This window comes from Ascaphus truei, chromosome 7 (genome assembly GCF_040206685.1).
Source record: "Ascaphus truei isolate aAscTru1 chromosome 7, aAscTru1.hap1, whole genome shotgun sequence".
NCBI lineage: Eukaryota > Metazoa > Chordata > Amphibia > Anura > Ascaphidae > Ascaphus > Ascaphus truei.
In genome coordinates this window covers 113,435,351-113,443,459 of record NC_134489.1, presented here as the reverse complement: position 1 = coordinate 113,443,459, position 8,109 = coordinate 113,435,351, and positions in this window count along the sequence as shown.

The following is an 8,109-nucleotide window of genomic DNA, read 5'->3' as shown; positions in this document are numbered from 1 at the left end:
CACACCCCCACCTCACTCACACCCCCACCTCACTCACACCCCCATCTCACTCACACCCCCATCATTCACACCCCCCATCTCACTCAAACCCCCATCTCACTCACACCCCCATCTCACTCACACCCCCATCTCACTCACACCCCCATCTCACTCACACCCCCATCTCACCCACACCTCCATCTCACTCACACCTCCATCTCACTCACACCCCCATCTCACTCACACCCCCATCTCACTCACACCCCCATCTCACTCACACCCCCATCTGACTCACACCCCCATCTCACTCACACCCCCATCTCACTCACACCCCCATCTCATTTACTGCCATTGAAATTGGAGATTTTTTATTTATATTTAAGTTAGCAAAATTGAAATCTTTATCCCAAAAGCGAGTTGTGGGTACTTAATTAAATTCTAATTAGGACACTATCAATATCCCATTTAGCCGCGTCGCCTTTGTGCGCCGGCCCTCTCCGGCAGCCGCCTGCGCTTATCTCCCCTGCAGGAGCAGGGCTGCAGGAGATAATTTATAGGTTTTAATTACTCTTCATTCCGCCTGATCAGCCCGGCGCTCATCACACAGAGAGAATAAAAGCTGCTCCCCGCACTGTCACTATCCCCAGGCAGGATCCTTAATCACAGCCAGGAGTGGGAGCTGGCGCAGCGCGCAGGGCGCAGCGCGCAGGGCGCAGCGCGCAGCGCCAGCAGCTCGGCCCCAGCCTGCTGATAACGCTGGCCTCATTATACCGCAGCCTTCGGAGACACCATTTACAGAAATGACTTTATTGACGGCTTAACGTCGGTAATTCATTTTCCCTTTCATGTGCTGGGCCTGGGCTTGTTGCAGTAATAGGATGATAAATGGACTGGCGGAACCTCGCTGTTATTATTGAATACAATGCTCACTCCCATTCCTATGTCCCCAAATTGTTCCAAAAAATCGAAACGTTAACTGTTTCCTTCGCTGCCCAGAAGAAATGACTGATTCCAGCTTTTCTTTCTCATGCATTGTAATGAAGAAGAAGCCTGTTCTGCTTATTACTGTGTGCTAATAGGGCATGGTAATAATGTGTCTGTGAGTGTCTATGGGAGGTGATGTATGAGGGATGGAGAGAGAGGGGGAGAGGGGGAGAGGGGGAGAGGGGGAGAAAGAGAGAGAGGGGGGGAGAGAGAGAGAGAGAGAGTGGGAGGGAGGGAGGGAGGGGGAGGGGGTGTAATTATCGCCTTATTAATAGTGGGGTCTCTCAGTGTGATTAGCGCCCCATTAATAGTGGGGTCTCTCAGTGGTATTATCTCCTTATTAATAGTGGGGTCTCAGTGTGATTATCGCCTTATTAATAGTGGGGTCTCTCAGTGTGATTATCGCCTTATTAATAGTGGGGTCTCTCAGTGTGATTATCGCCTTATTAATAGTGGGGTCCCTCAGTGTGATTATCTCCTTATTAATAGTGGGGTCTCTCAGTGTGATTATCTCCTTATTAATAGTGGGGTCTCTCAGTGTGATTATCTCCTTATTAATAGTGGGGTCTCTCAGGGAGATTATCGCCTTATTAATAGTGGGGTCTCTCAGTGTGATTATCTCCTTATTGATAGTGGGGTCTCAGTGTGATTATCGCCTTATTAATTGTGGGGTCTCTCAGTGTGATTAGCGCCCCATTAATAGTGGGGTCTCTCAGTGGTATTATCTCCTTATTAATAGTGGGGTCTCAGTGTGATTATCGCCTTATTAATTGTGGGGTCTCTCAGTGTGATTATCGCCTTATTAATAGTGGGGTCTCTCAGTGTGATTATCGCCTTATTAATAGTGGGGTCCCTCAGTGTGATTATCTCCTTATTAATAGTGGGGTCTCTCAGTGTGATTATCTCCTTATTAATAGTGGGGTCTCTCAGTGTGATTATCTCCTTATTAATAGTGGGGTCTCTCAGTGTGATTATCGCCTTATTAATAGGGGGTCTCTCAGTGTGATTATCTCCTTATTAATAGTGGGGTCTCAGTGTGATTATCGCCTTATTAATAGTGGGGTCTCTCAGTGTGATTAGCGCCCCATTAATAGTGGGGTCTCTCAGTGGTATTATCTCCTTATTAATAGTTGGGTCTCAGTGTGATTATCGCCTTATTAATAGTGGGGTCTCTCAGTGTGATTATCGCCTTATTAATAGTGGGGTCCATCAGTGTGCTTATTTCCTTATTAATAGTGGGGTCTCTCAGTGTGATTAACGCCCCATTAATAGTGGGGTCTCTCAGTGTGATTATCTCCTTATTAATAGTGGGGTCTCTCAGTGTGATTATCTCCTAATTAATAGTGGGGTCTCAGTGTGATTATCGCCTTATTAATAGTGGGGTCTCTCAGTGTGATTATCTCCTTATTAATAGTGGGGTCTCAGTGTGATTATCTCCTTATTAATAGTGGGGTCTCTCAGTGTGATTATCTCCTTATTAATAGTGGGGTCTCTCAGTGTGATTATCTCCTTATTAATAGTGGGGTCTCTCAGTGTGATTATCGCCTTATTAATAGTGGGGTCTCTCAGTGTAATTATCGCCTTATTAATAGTGGGGTCTCTCAGTGTGATTATCTCCTTATTAATAGTGGGGTCTCTCAGTGTGATTAGCGCCCCATTAATAGTGGGGTATCTCAGTGTGATTATCGCCTTATTAATAGTGGGGTCTCTCAGTGTAATTATCGCCTTATTAATAGTGGGGTCTCTCAGTGTGATTATCGCCTTATTAATAGTGGGGTCACAGTGTGATTATCGCCTTATTAATAGTGGGGTCTCTCAGTGGTATTATCTCCTTATTAATAGTGGGGTCACAGTGTGATTATCGCCTTATTAATAGTGGGGTCTCTCAGTGTAATTATCGCCTTATTAATAGTGGGGTCTCACTGTGATTATCTCCTTATTAATAGTGGGGTCTCTCAGTGTGATTATCGCCTTATTAATAGTGGGGTCTCTCAGTGTAATTATCGCCTTATTAATAGTGGGGTCACAGTGTGATTATCTCCTTATTAATAGTGGGGTCTCAGTGTGATTAGCGCCTTATTAATAGTGGGGTCTCTCAGTGTGATTAGCGCCCCATTAATAGTGGGGTCTCTCAGTGGTATTATCTCCTTATTAATAGTGGGGTCTCAGTGTGATTATCACCTTATTAATAGTGTGGTCCCTCAGTGTGCTTATCTCCTTATTAATAGTGGGGTCTCTCAGTGTGATTATCGCCTTATTAATAGTGGGGTCTCTCAGTGTGATTATCGCCTTATTAATAGTGGGGTCTCTCAGTGTAATTATCGCCTTATTAATAGTGGGGTCACAGTGTGATTATCTCCTTATTAATAGTGGGGTCTCAGTGTGATTATCTCCTTATTAATAGTGGGGTCTCTCAGTGTGATTATCTCCTTATTAATAGTGGGGTCTCAGTGTGATTATATCCTTATTAATAGTGGGGTCTCTCAGTGTAATTATCGCCTTATTAATAGTGGGGTCTCTCAGTGTAATTATCGCCTTATTAATAGTGGGGTCTCTCAGTGTGATTATCTCCTTATTAATAGTGGGGTCTCAGTGTGATTATCTCCTTATTAATAGTGGGGTCTCTCAGTGTGATTATCTCCTTATTAATAGTGGGGTCTCTCAGTGTAATTATCGCCTTATTAATAGTGGGGTCTCAGTGTGATTATCTCCTCATTAATAGTGTGGTATCTCAGTGTAATTATCGCCTTATTAATAGTGGGGTCACAGTGTGATTATCGCCTTATTAATAGTGGGGTCTCTCAGTGTAATTATCGCCTTATTAATAGTGGGGTCACAGTGTTATTATCTCCTTATTAATAGTGGGGTCTCAGTGTGCTTATCGCCTTATTAATAGTGGGGTCTCTCAGTGGTATTATCTCCAAATTAATAGTGGGGTCTCTCAGTGTGATTATCTCCTTATTAATAGTGGGGTCTCAGTGTGATTATCTCCTTATTAATAGTGGGGTCTCAGTGTGATTATCGCCTTATTAATAGTGGGTTCTCTCAGTGTGATTATCTCCTTATTAATAGTGCGGTCTCTCAGTGTGATTATCTCCTTATTAATAGTGGGGTCTCAGTGTGATTATCTCCTTATTAATAGTGGGGTCTCTCAGTGTAATTATCGCCTTATTAATAGTGGGGTTTCTCAGTGTGATTATCGCCTTATTAATAGTGGGGTCTCTCAGTGTGATTATCGCCTTATTAATAGTGGTGTCACAGTGTGATTATCGCCTTATTAATAGTGGGGTCTCTCAGTGTAATTATCGCCTTATTAATAGTGGGGTCTCTCAGTGTAATTATCGCCTTATTAATAGTGGGGTCTCTCAGTGTGATTATCTCCTTATTAATAGTGGGGTCTCTCAGTGTGATTAGCGCCCCATTAATAGTGGTGTCTCTCAGTGTGATTAGCGCCCCATTAATAGTTGGGTATCTCAGTGTGATTATCTCCTTATTAATAGTGGGGTCTCTCAGTGTGATTATCTCCTTATTAATAGTGGGGTCACTCAGTGTGATTATCTCCTTATTAATAGTGGGGTCTCTCAGTGTGATTAGCGCCCCATTAATAGTGGGGTCTCTCAGTGTGATTAGCGCCCCATTAATAGTGGGGTATCTCAGTGTTCAGTGTGATTATCTCCTTATTAATAGTGGGGTCTCTCAGTGTGATTAGCGCCCCATTAATAGTGGGGTATCTCAGTGTGATTATCTCCTTATTAATAGTGGGGTCTCTCAGTGTGATTATCGCCTTATTAATAGTGGGGTCTCTCAGTGTAATTATGGCCTTATTAATAGTGGTGTCACAGTGTGATTATCGCCTTATTAATAGTGGGGTCTCTCAGTGTAATTATCGCCTTATTAATAGTGGGGTCTCTCAGTGTAATTATCGCCTTATTAATAGTGGGGTCTCTCAGTGTGATTATCTCCTTATTAATAGTGGGGTCTCTCAGTGTGATTAGCGCCCCATTAATAGTGGTGTCTCTCAGTGTGATTAGCGCCCCATTAATAGTTGGGTATCTCAGTGTGATTATCTCCTTATTAATAGTGGGGTCTCTCAGTGTGATTATCTCCTTATTAATAGTGGGGTCACTCAGTGTGATTATCTCCTTATTAATAGTGGGGTCTCTCAGTGTGATTAGCGCCCCATTAATAGTGGGGTCTCTCAGTGTGATTAGCGCCCCATTAATAGTGGGGTATCTCAGTGTGATTATCTCCTTATTAATAGTGGGGTCTCTCAGTGTGATTAGCGCCCCATTAATAGTGGGGTATCTCAGTGTGATTATCTCCTTATTAATAGTGGGGTCTCTCAGTGTGATTATCGCCTTATTAATAGTGGGGTCTCTCAGTGTAATTATGGCCTTATTAATAGTGAGGTCTCAGTGTGATTATCGCCTTATTAATAGTGGGGTCTCAGTGTGATTATCGCCTTATTAATAGTGGGGTCTCTCAGTGTAATTATCGCCTTATTAATAGTGGGGTCTCTCAGTGTAATTATCGCCTTATTAATAGTTGGGTCTCAGTGTGATTATCGCCTTATTAATAGTGGGGTCTCTCAGTGTAATTATCGCCTTATTAATAGTGGGGTCTCTCAGTGTGATTAGCGCCCCATCTATCTATCTATCTATCTATCTATCTATCTGTCTGTCTGTCTGTCTGTCTGTCTGTCTGTCTGTCTGTCTGTCTGTCTGTCTATCTATCCGATCAGCAGCACTCTCTCTCTCTCTCTCTCTCTCTCTCTCTCTCTCTCTCTCTCTCTCTCTCTCTCTCTCTCTCTCTCTCTCTCTCTCTCTCTCTCTCTCTCTCTCTCTCTCTCTCTCTCTCTCTCTCTCTCTCTCTCTCTCTCTCTCTCTCTCTCTCTCTCTCTCTCTCTCTCTCTCTCTCTCTCTCTCTCTCTCTCTCTCTCTCTCTCTCTCTATCCTCTCCCCCCCCCCAGGAGTCTCAGTTTCCCGGAGTTTGTGTCTTTTCCTTATTTTTGTGCTTTTATTGATTAGACGTTTTTTCGCAGTATAAGCGGGTGTCAGTTATATATATATATATATATATTCACATATAGAAAGTAGGAGAGTATTTGTGCTGTAGGTGTCTGGATTATTCCCTCCCAGCTGTGGTCTCGGTTTGGGGGTTTATTCCATGATTGGTGTCTATAAATAACCCCACCCCTTATCACAACTAAATATGACCCCCCTTCTCCTTATCTCAGTCCCTGTCCTTTCATTCGCATTTTCTGATATTTTACAGATATTTTTAGAATCCTCCTATTTTTACATCAGTTCCCATTTCTATCCCAATATAATATTTTCTATTTTAATAGAACATGTCACATCCTAATACAGCATGTTGTACCCGAATATAATATCTTCTGTCCTAATGTCGCATCTCTAGTCGGGAAGGAATATTTATGCCCCTGATATAGTGTTTCTGCCCTTGCCCCTGATATAGTGTTTCTGCCCTTGCCCCTGATATAGTGTTTCTGCCCTTGCCCCTGATATAGTGTTTCTGCCCTTGCCCCTGATATAGTGTTTCTGCCCTTGCCCCTGATATAGTGTTTCTGCCCTTGCCCCTGATATAGTGTTTCTGCCCTTGCCCCTGATATAGTGTTTCTGCCCTTGCCCCTGATATAGTATTTCTGCCCCTTGCCCCTGATATAGTATTTCTGCCCTTGCCCCTGATATAGTATTTCTGCCCCTTGCCCCTGATATAGTATTTCTGCCCCTTGCCCCTGATATAGTGTTTCTGCCCTTGCCCCTGATATAGTGTTTCTGCCCTTGCCCCTGATATAGTGTTTCTGCCCTTGCCCCTGATATAGTATTTCTGCCCTTGCCCCTGATATAGTGTTTCTGCCCTTGCCCCTGATATAGTGTTTCTGCCCTTGCCCCTGATATAGTATTTCTGCCCTTGCCCCTGATATAGTATTTCTGCCCCTTGCATTATTTGGGTATTTTGCTTCGTTGTGTATGAATTGAATCTATTTCACATTAATTGCTACAAACACGTGTAATGCTGAATAATAATAATAATAATAATCAGTCACAGGGGGGGGGGGGGTGGGGGGGGGGGGCAGCTGCTCAGTATCTCAGGGATTAAGAGATATTAAGTAACCCAAATGAATAATCAATAACAAAATCAGCTCCTAATAAACCCCTTCGCTTCCGCTGGGACCAGGAGGGGAAGGACCTCAGGGGATAGGTTACCTTGGCCGTAGGACCTGTCCTGGGATAAGACAGGTTCGTTTCTTCGTGTTCTGGGGTCACTGAAATTCTCACAGAATCTCCCCAATATTATTGGTATTTGTACAAACCGTTTGTGCCAGTATTATAATTGTGTGTGTGTGTGTGTGTATGTATGTGTGTGTTGTATGATGATTGTGTGTGTCTTGTATGATGATTGTGTGTGTGTAGAATGATGATTGTGTGTGTTGTATGATGGTGTGTGTGCGTGTGTGTGTGTGTGTGTGTGTGTGTGTGTGTGTGTGTGTGTGTGTGTGTGTGTGTGTGTGTGTGTGTGGTGTATGATGGTGTGTGTGTTGTATGATTGTGTGTGTTGTATGATGATTGTGCGATGTATGATGGTGTGTGTGTGTTGTATGATGATTGTGTGTGTGTGTGTGTGTGTGTGTGTGTGTGTGTGTGTGTGTGTGTGTGTGTGTGTGTGTTTGTGTGTGTGTGTGTGTGTGTAGAATGATGATTGTGTGTGTTGTTTGCTGTTGTGTGTGTTGTATGATGATTGTGTGTGTGTGTGTGTGTGTGTGTGTGTTGTATGTTGATTGTGCGATGTATGATGGTGTGTGTGTGTGTGTTGTATGATGATTGTGTGTGTGTGTGTTGTGTGTGTGATGTATGATGGTGTGTGTGTTGTATGATGATTCTGTGTGTGTGTGTTGTGTGTGTGTGATATATGATGATTGTGTGTGTGTTGTATGATTATTGTGTGTGTTGTTTGCTGTTGTGTGTGTTGTATGATGATTGTGTGTGTGTGTGTGTGTGTGTGTGTGTGTGTGTGTGTGTGTGTGTGTGTGTGTGTGTGTGTGTGTGTGTGTGTGTGTGTGTGTAGAATGATGATTGTGTGTGTTGTTTGCTGTTGTGTGTGTTGTATGATGATTGTGTGTGTGTG